The sequence below is a fragment of the Perognathus longimembris genome, chromosome 19 (genome assembly GCF_023159225.1).
Source record: "Perognathus longimembris pacificus isolate PPM17 chromosome 19, ASM2315922v1, whole genome shotgun sequence".
NCBI lineage: Eukaryota > Metazoa > Chordata > Mammalia > Rodentia > Heteromyidae > Perognathus > Perognathus longimembris.
The window spans coordinates 26,562,705-26,576,543 of record NC_063179.1 but is presented as its reverse complement, the minus strand read 5'-3'; positions in this window follow the sequence as shown (position 1 = coordinate 26,576,543).

The window sequence follows — 13,839 nt, the reverse complement described above, 5'->3', positions numbered from 1 at the left end:
TTGAGGGGTGGCATCAAGGCCTCACTTAAAATCCTGTGTAATGTTTCTGTCAGCATTTGCAAGTCCTCTGGCTATGTGAAATCAAAGACAGATGTTTAAAATGATGTGCCAGGAAATGTATCCCTGTACTTTCCCCCACCTTCACCCTAGAGGCAGTGATGCTGAATTGGATTTAGATGCTGTGAAGCATCTGCATTTCTTTGTGAGGGTGGCAGAAGCCTCTTGATGATGCTGTGTACATCCTTCATCTTTTTTCCCTCAAGAATGCGATGGTTAGGTCCCAGCTTGAAAACAGTTTTGGAAAGGTATCTGCTATAGTTCTTGGACTGGGGTTTGACCTTTGGAAAAATGCAAAATTTGAAAGTATGAAGGATAAAAAAATGTGAATGGAGCAAATTTTGTCTTCCAGGCACTGTGCTTGATGTTTTATGTTCACCTTGGACTAAATGGTCATGATCATGGTCCAGCACAGTGGTCTCCCACAGCCTCTGTTAGGAGAAATAAGCTTGAGCAGCAGTAATGTACTACCCTCATCTAGAAGAAGTTGATTTCACTCTCATACTGAGTTCAGTGTGGGTTTGATAGCTTTCCCGCATCAATCTCATGTAGACAGTAAAGCATGGATTTAATTTTTAACTATGGTATCTAGCACAGGTGGCTTCCAAATTGATGGGAAAAGAGAGGGGTGTGGAGATGAATCAGCTGGTAACTGTCTTCTCCAGGAGTGGACATGACACACAGGTATCAGGTGGAGAAACTGGTCGGTGCCAAATCCAAAGGCAGTACGTGCTTTTCATTACTTCGTGCTGCCTCCGGGCATTTGTCTTCTGAGACCTGCCCCACTGCACCTGGACATCGCACCTGCAGAGGAATCAGACAGCATAGCCCATCAAGGTGGGTGCCTGGAAACAGGATCTCCAAACTACCCACAGCAACGGCGCCTTTCCAGGAGGGCTAAATGCAGCAGAGCACAGACATATTGTCAACATCTCTCAGTGAACAAATTTAATTCCTGGCATGGCTGTCTGACTCATGCCCTTTCTTTCCCTCCCCCTCCCTCCTTTCCTCCTTCCATCCCTCCCTCACTCTCCCCTTCCCACCTCTCTCCCTCTCCCCTCCCTCCCTTCCTTCCTCCCTCCATTCCTTCTTTCCTCCCTCCCTTCCTCCATCCCTCCTTCCCTCCCTCCGTCCCTCTTTCTTTCTTTCTTTCTTTGTTTCTTTCTTTCATTCTTTCTTTCTTTCCTACTTTGTGCCAGTTCTAGGGCTGGAACTCAGAGCCTGGGCATTGTTAAGAGCTCTTTCACTCAAGGTTGGCACTCTGCCACTTGAGCCATAGTTCCTCTTCTGGCTTTTTAATGCTAAGCAGCAGATAAAAGTGTCACAGACTTTCCTGCCTGGGCTGCTTAGCTAGTATTACAGGTGTAAGCCTGGTATCTGGACTTTCATTTTTAACTAATTAATGCTTGTTTGTTTTCCTTTTCAGATTTAATTTGATTTTTGAATTAGCATACAGTAGAAATACAAGGGGGCTCTATTGTAATAAATCCAGACATGCATACAGTGTGCTTTGAATAAGTCCACTTACTCCATTCCATTATATTCCCAATCCTCATCTTTCCTGCCCCCTTTTCAAATAGAATTTGAGGGGCTAAATAAGCTGTCTTCAAATATATGTGTGTATGCATGTGAATATTTATGTGTATATATGTGTATATGTGCGTGTACCTTGATTCTCTTTACTGCACACTAACTTTTCCTTTCCAATCCACTCTAGACAGTCCTCATTTTACATTTATGCCCTGTATTGTTATTAATCATCATTATCACTTCAGCTCTGTATTCCACAAATGAGCAAGAACATACAGTATTTGACTTAACTCACTCAACATAATGACTCCAATTCAAATATATTAAAAAGTTTATATTTTCTTTCAAATGTGAACTTACCACCTATGTTAAAAATCATTTGGCTATAGGTGTGTAGGTTCACTTCTATTGATCTATTATTCCATTGATCTATGGATGTCAGGTGGCATAATACTTCCTGCCATTCTTTTTGCTCAATTGCTTTGCCTATTTGGGAGTTCTTAGGGTTGTGCATACATTTTAGAACTATTTTTGTGGGGATTTTTCTTCTAGTTTTGCGAAGACTCCTATTGGGTAACAAACTGTACAAGAAATGTACCCAAGGCCTAACGTATGAAACTGTAATCTCTCTGTACATCCCTTTGACCATAAATAAGAATAAAATTGTTTAAAAGACTCCCATTTGTATTTTGAAAGGGATTTCATTAAATCTGTAAATCACTTTGGGTACTTTGGACCTTTTAACATCAATTTATGAACACAGGATATCTCTACATTTTTGTGTCCTCTACTCAGCATTGGTAATACTTGTACAATGTCTTTTAAGCCATCTAGACTGGGGTTAACCTGGATTGTCCTGGGTCCCCTAACTTCGAGGACCTGTACAGTCCTAAGAAGAAGGGAGGTGTGTTACAGATCCATGCTGAGTCTCAAACAGATGTCAAAATTCAAGTCTGTCACACCAGCCTACATGTGTATGATGCTGGAGCTTGTCTGGGGGTGTCCATCTATGAGCTCCAACTTGTACATGGTGCCTTCTGTTTCTACCAGGAGCTGTGTCTCAGCCCAGAGGGCCTGACGCTTGGTTCCAAGATTAATCTTTGTGCTTACTTCCATGCTGTGCTCCCCAGAAGCTTGAGTGCTGCTCCCACTCTGCTCCCTGAGGTTGGAGGAGGGGTGGAGGCAGTCAGCTCCAGGAGTTTGGCTATCACTTCCCTGTAATATTCTTCCTGGCTCCCACTGTATCACAATGCTTGTCCTTGCCTTTACTTCCATTAGGTTGTTGCTGGAGAGTAAAGAAGGGAAAGAGAAACAGAGAATGTAGACATCTGTGGTGCTGGGACTGTTTACACGTTTGCCTTTGTAATAAGCGTCTCCTTACATCTATATGGTTCCTAGACAATGTTGGAAGAGGCAAACACAAACTCTAAACTCTTTGATTTTTTTGTATGTTTCATAATTTCTTGCTAATTACGTCTCTTTTTTTCTTTTTGTCTGGGTGCTGTCCCTGAGCGTTTTAGCTCAAGGCTAGAATTCTAGAGCTACAGTTCTACTTCTAGCTTAAAATAATTGTTATTATAAAAGTGATGTACAAGCGGGTCACAGTTATGTAAGTCAGGTGAAGAGTACCTTTTTTTCTTTCTTTCTTTTTTTGCTTTGGCAGTCCTGGGGCTTGGACTCAGGGCCTGAGCACTGTCCCTGGCTTCTTTTTACTCAAGTCTAGCACTCTGCCACTTGAGCCACAGCGCCACTTCTGGCCATTTTCTGTATATGTGGTGCTGGGCAATCGAACCAGGGCCTCATGTTTATGAGGCAGACACTCTTGCCACTTGGCCATATCCCCAGCCCAAGACTACCTTTCTTTTTGGAAAATGTCATCCATTCCTTTGCTTTCTCCAGTGTTTCACTCCATCTCCACTCACAATTGACAAGTTAGATAGTTCATTTTCAACAGTGTCTAGTGAGTACAACTGCTGTTAATTGTTGCTTGAATTGCTACCTTTTGCCCACTAGATGGTGGAGTCTGTATACATTTCCATCAATTTTAACGACACTATTGACAGGAATTATAAAAGCTCAGTAGTTTAAGTGGCATGTTCTCAACATCCTTTTTAGACTTGGAGGAGTTTTAGAAATCAGGTTTTACAGATAAGGAACTTTTTTTTTCTAGCAGTTTAGGGAGAACTTACGAAATAGTAATAATATCGAGTAGCTTCTTTACCCAGAGATGTAACACTTCTGAGACACTGCTTCTCTTCCCAGGCCCACAGAAACTGATATGGCAGTGGCACAGATTGAATCTGGGAAGGTAAACCCATCTCCCCGTGGTGCTTGGGGGTGGAGGAGCAGTGGAGGGCAGGATCCAGGTCTTCCTTGGAGAGGATACTGGAACTGGAGCTCCTCTGCAAGACGCACAGGGGAATGGCAGGCAGGGAGGCACTTCTGCCACTCTGCTTCTCATCCCAGGCCCACAGAAACTGATATGGCAATGGCACAGATTGAATTTGGGAAGGTAAACCCATCTCTCCGTGGTTCTTGGGGTTGGAGGAGCAATGGAGGGCAGGCTCCGGGACTTCCTTGAAGAGGATACTGGGACTGGAGCTCCTCTGGAGGAAGCAGAGGTGAATGGCAGGTGGGGAGGCACTTCTGCCACTCTGCTTCTCATCCCTGGCCCTCAGAAACTGAGATGGCCATGGTGAAGATTGAATCTGGCAAGCTAAACCCATCTCCCCGTAGTTTTTGGGGGTGGAGAAGCATGGAGGGCAGGCTCAAGGTCTATCTGGGAGAGGATACTGGGCCTGGAGCTTCTCTGCAAGAAGCAGAGGGGAACAGCAGGTGTGGACGCACTTCTGCCACTCTGCTTCTCATCCCTCGCCCATACAAACTGAGTTGGAAATGGTGAAAATTGAATCTGGGAAGGTAATCCCATCTCCACGTGGTTCTTGGGATTGGAGGAGCCGTGGTGGGCAGGCTCCAGGTCCTCCTTGGTGACGACCATGGGACTGGAGCTCCTCTGCAGGAAGCAGAGGGGCATGGCAGGTGGGAAGGCATTTCTGCCACTCTGTTTCTCATCCCAGGTCCACAGAAACTGAGATGGCATTGGTGAAGATTGAATCTGGGAAGGTAAACTCTCTCTTTCCTCTAGAGGGAAGGTGGAAAGGTTTGTGAAAGTTGTGTATTTTCCAATACACAAGTGTTCAAATTGTGCAGGGCTGACACTGTCTGACTTGAAGTCACTTTGTAGAAGCAGGTAGGTGGCCATCACGGCATCAAATGTCCTCTGTGTTACTGACTCGTGGATATGACACTCGGTGTAGCCCATGTCACACATTATGGTGACAACCAGTGGGTCTAGGTGATTGGGCAGTGGCTCATCCCGATACAGGGAGCCTTCCTCAATTGGAGCCAACCATTGGTGCACCATGATTTGTTGTATATTCGGCCTGTATTCTGGATTTACAGTTAAGAACTGGGAAATGATGCTTTGTCCTTTTGCACTCAAGTGAAATGGTATCTCATACCTGCCATGCACAATTGCTTCACATAGCTGGTTGCTATTGCTCCCTTGAAAAGGGAATTGTCCCGTCACCATAAACAAAAGTATTGTGCCCAGACACCACACATCGACCTTGAAGCCATCATACGCTTGCTTCAAGTAGATCTCAGGGGCACGGAAGGCATAGGCTCCTCGGAATTCTGTGAGCAACTGCCCTGGGGCAACTCTTACACTTAACCCAAAGTCACTGACTTTGGCATTGCCATATTCATCCAGTAGGATGTTGTCAGGCTTTAGGTCGAGGTGCGCAATTCAGTTGAGATGGCAGTACTGCACAGCACTTGCTATCTGCTGCAGCAGCTTTCTGGATTCGTTCTCAAAAAGGCAGCGTGAATTTTGCATCCAGGTCCGTAGGTTTCCCTTGGTGGCAATTTCCATTCCCAAATATGTGTGTTCCTCTCCCTGGATCCCTTGGTATACCCTGATCAGGTGGGGGTGACTCAGGGACTTAACAATGTCCACCTCATTTTCTACCAGTATGGGGTAGTGTCTTGTCTGCAGTATTTTCACTGCTACCTCTTTGTCTGTGAGGTGGTGACAGGCCTTCTTTACATGCCCATAGGTGCCAGAGCCAATGGTGTGATATACATAGTATTGGCTGGTAAGGGCCTCCTCGTCTTGGGAGGAGAATGTGGTACATTCGCTGTGACTTAACTCCATATTCTTGATGGGACAGCTAGGGAAATGTGTTGGGTCGTGAATCTTAAGTAGACTTATCTGGATATATACGCCAGGTAACAAATCTTAAACTTAGCTAAATAATAGGGTAGGTATGTAATCTTAAACTTAGATAAAGCAATGTGGTGGGTATTAAATCTTAATTAAACTTAGCTAAATCACTTCAACAATAGCTCAGCATAGCACAGTATAACCCCCAGAATAATGGAAATCCCCCCAACCCACACCACCCCAAGCCTCCCTCCCTCCCCCTCCCCAAATGAAAGCTTTAACCTCAGTCAGGTTTCAGTGCAGCCTTCTGTCTGATTGCAGGAGTTCAGTCGGGATCGCTCAGCACCACAAGGGAGGAAGGAACCGCCTTCTGCAACTGCAGCTGGCCTCGGAATGACAGGTAAGGAAATGGGCCAATCACAGGCGGGCCCGTGACGTCACCGAGGGATGGACCAATCACAGGCGGTACCGGTGACATCGGCCCCTGTGGCGGTCTTGCTCCTAGGCCTCGAGGACCAGGCGCCATCAGGATGCGAGGGCCCGAGGACCTCCGCCAGGGACGCGAGGTGGACGCCGCGGTCACCCGTGTGGATCGCTTGTGGTGGACGCAACGGTCACGCGCGTGGATCGCTTGTGGTGGACGCCACGGTCACCCACGTGGCCCGAGGTGGACGCCGAGGTCACCCGCGTGGCGTTGTCTCGGGAACGGGAGGACCACGGCCCAGCGCCTCCCTCCCGCTCCAGGGCCGTGGGATCCCAGGCCCCGGCGCTGCCCAGGCCCTCGGCCTCCCTGTGGGCAGGCGCTTTGGCTCTGCCATACTGCGGTGGAGAGACTACCGGAGGGGCATCCAGCTGCTTGTGTGGAGCCATAGAGTTTTATTCAGGAAAAAACCACTCTCAAATGGTTGGTCCCCAGCTTGATGACATGGTTTATTTACAATTAAAAAGACTATAAGAAAATAAACGAGGAGAACAAGAGACCCTTCACACCTTTATTTTATTTTATTTTTTTTAACTTGAAAACCATCTGTAATAAAGCCTCAGCTCATTGTTTAATAACAAAAAAGGAACCACATCATTCTTCTGCCGGTTATAGGAAGAAGGCTTACAAACACATCATCACAGTGTAGAGGATGCAGCTCCTGAAGGCTACCAGTAGGGAATAAGAACAGTTTGCACCTGCCATATTGCGTGACAACATGGATGCTTTCTTAGGAAACCCGTGGCTCCAGAGCTTGGTGTTCTAGCTACTAAGCACCTTCAGAGTGGGAGGATATAAGGTTTGAGAGCAAACAGTGCAGGCTGTCAGGACACACAAGCTTTCACCTGTAATTGGCTGGTGCACGTAATCATTTCAATATAACATTCACCAAAAAAGAAATATAATACTGAATTCCGGCCTTTTGAGCAGGACAGACTGGGACATTAATAGAGGTCAAGGCTTCAAAGGTTATGTTTCTCTGATGAGAGGAGAAATTCACAACCACAGTTTTTATTGTGGTTTCACACCTGATACACTTACAGATTGTGAAGAACCTAGCTATCCAGTTGTCCCTTCTCAGAAATTGCACTAAACGCGCAGTGCCATTTCCTAGGCTGCTGAGTGTGAAGCACCATCATGATGTTGAGCTTTTGGACTACTTCCTTTTACAATCTCATGTCCTATCCACAGTAGGGAGTAATAGAAAAATCCATCTCATCATCCGACACACTGACAGTCATGGAGCAAGCATAGCAGCAACTATGAGGACACCATGGAGTAAGAGTAAATCATGAGGACACCAAAGGAGGACAATTCTTCCTGGGGAGCTGGGTCATAGGGTATGTCTATGCTGAGCTTTTTGAGGAACATCCATACTGTTTTCAAAGCGGTTGTACTAATTTGCCCTCCCACCAACAGTGGAGAAGGGCTCCTCTTTCCCCGCATGGCCTCCAGCATTTGTTGTTGCCCGAGTTCAGAGTATAGGCCATTGTAACTGGAGTGAGGTGGTATCTCTGGGTTGCTTTTATTTGCATTTCCTTTACTGCCAGGGATGTTGAACATTTCCTCATATGTTTCTTTGCCATTCTTATCTCTTCTCCTGTGAAGTCTCTCTTTAGCTCCTTTGTCCATTTAATATTTGGTTTCCTGGGTTTGGAGGGGGTTAGTTTTTGTGTTCTCTGTAGATGACGGATATTAGGCCTCTGTCTGTTGCTGTGCTGGTGAAAATCCTTTCCCATATGGTTGGCTGTCTTACTAGATTGGTGGCTATGTCTTTAGCTGTGCTGAAACTTTTTATTTTGTCAACGTCCCATTTGTTGAGACTCTCCTCTATCTGTCGTGCCCCTGGGACTATATTCAGGAAGGTCCTTCCTGTGTCTTTAAGTTCTAACGTCTTTTCTGCTCTGACCTTCAGTAGTTTCAAGGTCTCCAGGTCTATTTTCCTACCAATACCACGCTCTCTTTGCTATGATGGCTCTATAATAGAGCTTGAAGTCTGGTATTCTTTTGCCTAGAATTGCTTTGGCTACTCTAGGTCTTTTGCTCTTCCATATGAATTTATGGGTTGTTTTCTCTATTTCAGTGAAGAATGTAACTGGGATCTTGATGGGGATTGCATTGAATTTGTATCGCATTTGGGACAATATGGGCATTTTCGCTATATTGATTCTGCCTACCCATGAGCATGGGAGGTCTTTCCATCTCCTTGTGTCCTCTTTGATTTCTCTAACAGTAATATATCAAGGAGACCATGCCCCTTTGTTTTCTGTGTTTATTTATTTATTTTTTTGCCAGTTCTGGGCCTTGAACTCAGGGCCTGAGCACTGTCCCTGGCTTCTTTTTGCTCAAGGCTGCACTCTGCCACTTGAGCCACAGCACCACTTCTGGCCTTTTGTATATATGTGGTGCTGGGGAATTGAACCCAGGGCTTCATGTATACAAAACATTTTTGGGACTAAGGATGTAGCTCTGTGTTAGAGTGCTTGTCTAGCATGCACAAGGCCTTGGCATGCCTTGGCCAGGAAGGAAGGGAGGAAACAAAAAGAAGGAAAGGAAAGTGGAAGGGAAAAGGGAAAAGTAAGGGGAGAGGGAAGGGAAACGGAAGGAAAGGACTTAAACTGTAGTTCATCCAATAAAATATTAGGTGATCCAGGTGTCAATGGCTATCTCCTTTAATCCTATCTGGGATCTGGTGATCATGGTTCAAAGCCAGCCTAGGCAAGAAAGTCCACAAAATTCTTGTCTCCAATTAACCACCCCAAAGCCAGAAGTGGAGCTCTGGTTCAAGTGGCAAAGCATGAACCTTGAGCAAGCAAGCTCAAGGGACAATACCTGAGCCCAAGCCCCAGGACCAAAAGGCTACCTGTAGTCCCATCTGCATGGGAGACACAAGTAGGAGAATAACATTCCAATATCCGCCACAGGCAAAAGTGTGAGACTCTATCTGAAAAAGATATAGAGGCAAGACTCCAATAGTAGAGCACCTCCCTAACACGTTCAAACCTCAGTAGCATAAAATATGTACCAAAATACCATGATGGATAGATATGTCCGTACATGTATATGTCCATATATGTATACAATATAGGTTAAATTCAAATATGCACATATATGCACACACACACACACACACACACACACACAATAAGGTAAGGATGGAAGAGAATAAAGTTCTTTCCAAAGTTAAATAATAAAAGCAGGAGCCTCAGTGTCAGACTGGGGCTTGAGAACTAGCAAACCACTCTGCCTCTCCAAACCTGTCTCTCCATGACAGTACTGAAAGTCCTTCTCCGCACCAGCCCCAAGAATGGTGGGCCAATAAATCTCTTGATTATAAATTATCCAAACTCAGAGATTCTGTTATAGTAGCAGTAAATGGACTTGACAACATAACAAGTTAAAATGATGAGGTCTGTTTACTGCCCAACTGTAGACAAGGTTTGGGTGCCCTGATATGAGAATTTCTGGGTTATGATGCAGACCCAGATACCTCCTGAGCAGCATCGGTGGGAAGATGACTGCCAGGAACACAAAGCTCACATGACCTGACAGCCTCCCTTGACCTCCATACCAAAAGTCCAGTGGTTTTTTCCCACATAGAAACTATAGTAGGTTGACTTACTAACTAGCAAATAGGGTAAAGTCAGAGGTCCTTCACAGTTTTGAATGTTTGTCTAGGACCTGAGGTATGACAGCAGCTGTGTAGGAATGAATGAGAAAGCAAAGCTCAGAGCATTCACAGTTAGGGATGAAACCACTTCAAGTGCCATTTCCTCACCTATAACAAAGACCAACGTTTTCTATAGCATACGTTCATTCTGAGGATTGCAGTGAGATTGTAGTGTAGCATAGGAGCTCAGACATCAGCTTCATGTTCCTCTCCTCCCTTCTCTAGAAAATGCTACTGCCATGTTGGGCCAGATACTCAGTACCAGACCAGTGCATAACCAAGCATCACATCTCTGGGAGGAGAGAGGACATTGGGACCTCCCTGTAGTGGAGTTTATGTGAAGTTGGATTATAACTGACATGACCCATTTCTAAGCACAGCTCTAAGGTTGGATTGGAATCGCTGAACTTCATTTAATCTGTTACATCCATGCTGCAAATGTGATTTCTCCAAAGTGCTGTCAAGAGACAAGTAACCAAAATATCACCCCACGTAAACAAAGTGTCTAGCTTGTCTGACAATCTAGAGCAGGAAATTACCTCAGCTCCTTCAGTCTAGTAAAACACACAACAGAATGCAATTGTGATTAAGGGGCAGTTGTGATCGTGTTAATGTCTGTAAAACATAGTTTTTGTTGTTGGGAGTTCTTTTGCTCAAGCATGGCAATCCACTGGAATTGATTCTGAGAAAGGAAAAGTGAAATCAATGTATTCTTGAAGATAGGCTACCTTTCTGTTTCCAGCTTCAGAATCATCTGATCCCAAATCATATCCTTTTACATTCCCAGCTTCTCTGGTGAGACCATGTCTTTTATCTTCAGTTCTCTGCACTCCAAACCAGCTATGATCAGTACATGGAGAAGGAGCCAGGAGAGAGGAAAGATCTTGTTATTTATACGCATTGTCCTGTCCTGCTGCTCTGATATGTCCCTTATTGGGACATGTCCAGGAATGAGGCCCAGTTCATCTTCAGAGTCCTGATTATTGCCGTGGGTTCTACTCCTGATGTGAGCCCTCCAAGAAGGCCAGGCCCATGAAGCATCACCCTCTGGGGCACTATTCAGTAAAGGTCAGCAAATTGAGTGAGCTACATGCCTCAATTTGCAGGAAGTTCAAAGATTCCATTTACTGCTGTGCATCATTGGCTCATGCTTGTTATCCTAGCTATTGAGGAAGCTAGGATCTGAGAATTGTGGGTCAAAGCCAGCCTAGGCAGGAAAAACCATGAATTCTTACCTCCAATTAATCCTCAAAAATCTAGACGTACAGCAGTTGAACAAAGGCAGCAGTGGTGCTGGGCACAAGTGGCTAATGCCTGTAATCCCAGATAGCAAGGTTCTAAGATCTGAGGATCATGGATTCGAAGCCAAACCGGGCAGAAAAGTCTGTGAGGCGTTTATCTCCAATAAACTACACTGAAAAAGCAAGTGGTACTGTGAGGCTCAAGTGGTAGAGTGCTAGCCTGGAACGAAAAGGAACTCAGGGAGACTGCCCAGGCCCAGAGTTTGAGCCTCGGGACTGGAAAAAAAAATGCGGCAGTTGTACTCACTAGACACTGTTGAAAATGAACTATATAACTTGTCAATTGTGAGTGGAGATGGAGGGAAACACTGGAGAAAGCAAAGGAAGTGATGACATTTTCCAAAAAGAAAGGTACTCTTGGGCTTGTGATATGGACTAGTGGCAAGAGTGCCTGCCTCATATACATGAGGCCCTGGGTTCGATTCCCCAGCACCACATATACAGAAAATGTCCAGAAGTGGCGCTGTGGCTCAAGTGGCAGAGTGCTAGCCTTGAGCAAAAAGAAGCCAGGGACAGTGTTCAGGCCCTGAGTCCAAGCCCCAGGACTGGCAAAATAAAATAAAAGAAAGAAAGAAAGAAAGGTACTCTTCACCTGACTTACATAACTGTGACCCGCTTGTGCATCACTTTCATAATAACAATTTTTTAAGCTAGAATTAGAGCTGTAGCTCTAGAATTCTAGCCTTGAGCTAAAAAGCTCAGGGACAGCACCCAGACAAAAAGAAAAAAAGAGGCGTAATTTGCAAGAAATTATGAAACCTACAAAAATCAAAGAGTTTAGAGTTTGTGTTTGCCCTCTTCCAACATTGTCTAGGAACCATATAGATGTAAGGAGACGCTTATTCCAAAGTCACATGTGTAAACAGTCCCAGCATCACAGATGTCTACATTCTCTGTTTCTCTTCCCCTTCTTTACTCTCTACCAACAACCTTATGAGAGGAAAAAAATGGAAGTAAAGGCAAGGACAAGCATTGTGACACAGTGGGAGCCAGGAAGAATATTACAGGGAAGTGATAGCCAAACTCCTGGAGCTGACTGCCTCCACCCCTCCTCCAACCTCAGGGAGCAGAGTGGGAGCAGCACTCAAGCTTCTGGGGAGCACAGCATGGAAGTAAGCACAAAGATTAATCTTGGAATTAAGCGTCAGGCCCTCTGGGCTGAGACACAGCATCCGGTAGAATCAGAATGCACCATGTACAAGTTGGAGCTCATAGATGGACACCCCCAGACAAGCTCCAGCATCATACACCTGTAGGCTGGTGTGACAGACTTGAATTTTGACATCTGTTTTAGACTCAGCATGGATCTGTAACACATATCCCTTCTTCTTAGGACTGTACAGGTCCTTGAAGTTAGGGGACCCAGGACAATCCAGGTTAGCCCCAGTCTAGATGGCTTAAAAGACATTGTACAAGTATTACCAATGCTGAGTAGAGGACACAAAAATGTAGAGATATCCTGTGTTCATAAGTTGATGTTAAAAGGTCCAAAGTACCCAAAGTGATTTACAGATTTAATGAAATCCCTTTCAAAATACTAATGGGAGTCTTTTAAACAATTTTATTCTTATTTATGGTCAAAGGGATGTACAGAGAGATTACAGTTTCATACGTTAGGCCTTGGGTACATTTCTTGTACAGTTTGTTACCCAATAGGAGTCTTCGCAAAACTAGAAGAAAAAGCCCCACAAAAATAGTTCTAAAATGTATGCACAACCCTAAGAACTCCCAAATAGGCAAAGCAATTGAGCAAAAAGAATGGCAGGAAGTATTATGCCACCTGACATCCATAGATCAATGGAATATTAGATCAATAGAAGTGAACCTACACACCTATAGCCAAATGATTTTTAACATAGGTGCTAAGTTCACATTTGAAAGAAAATATAATCTTTTTAATATATTTGAATTGGAGTCATTATGTTGAGTGAGTTAAGTCAAATACTGTAAGTTCTTGCTCATTTGTGGAATACAGAGCTGAAGTGATAATGATGATTAATAACAATACAGGGCATAAATGTAAAATGAGGACTGTCTAGAGTGGATTGGAAAGGAAAAGATAGTGTGCAGTAAAGAGAATCAAGGTACATACACATATACACATATGTACACATACATATTCATATTCATACACACATATATTTGAAGACAGCTTATTTAGCCCCTCAAATTCTATTTGAAAATGGGGCAGGAAAGTTGAGGATTGGGAATATAATGGGATGGAGTAAGTGGACTTATTCAAAGCACACTGTAGGCATGTCTGGAATTATTAAAATAGAGCCCACTTGTATTTCTACTGTATGCTAATTCAAAAATCAAATTAAATCTGAAAAGGAAAACAAACAAGCATTAATTAGTTAAAAATGAAAGTCCAGATACCAGGCTTACACCTGTAATACTAGCTAAGCAGCCCAGCCAGGAAAGTCTGTGAGACTTTTATCTGCTGCTAAGCATTAAAAAGCCAGAAGTGGAACAATGGCCCAAGTGGCAGAGTCCCAACCTTGAGTGAAAGAGCTCTTAACAATGCCCAGGCTCTGAGTTCCAGCCCTAGAACTGGCACAAAGTAGGAAAGAAA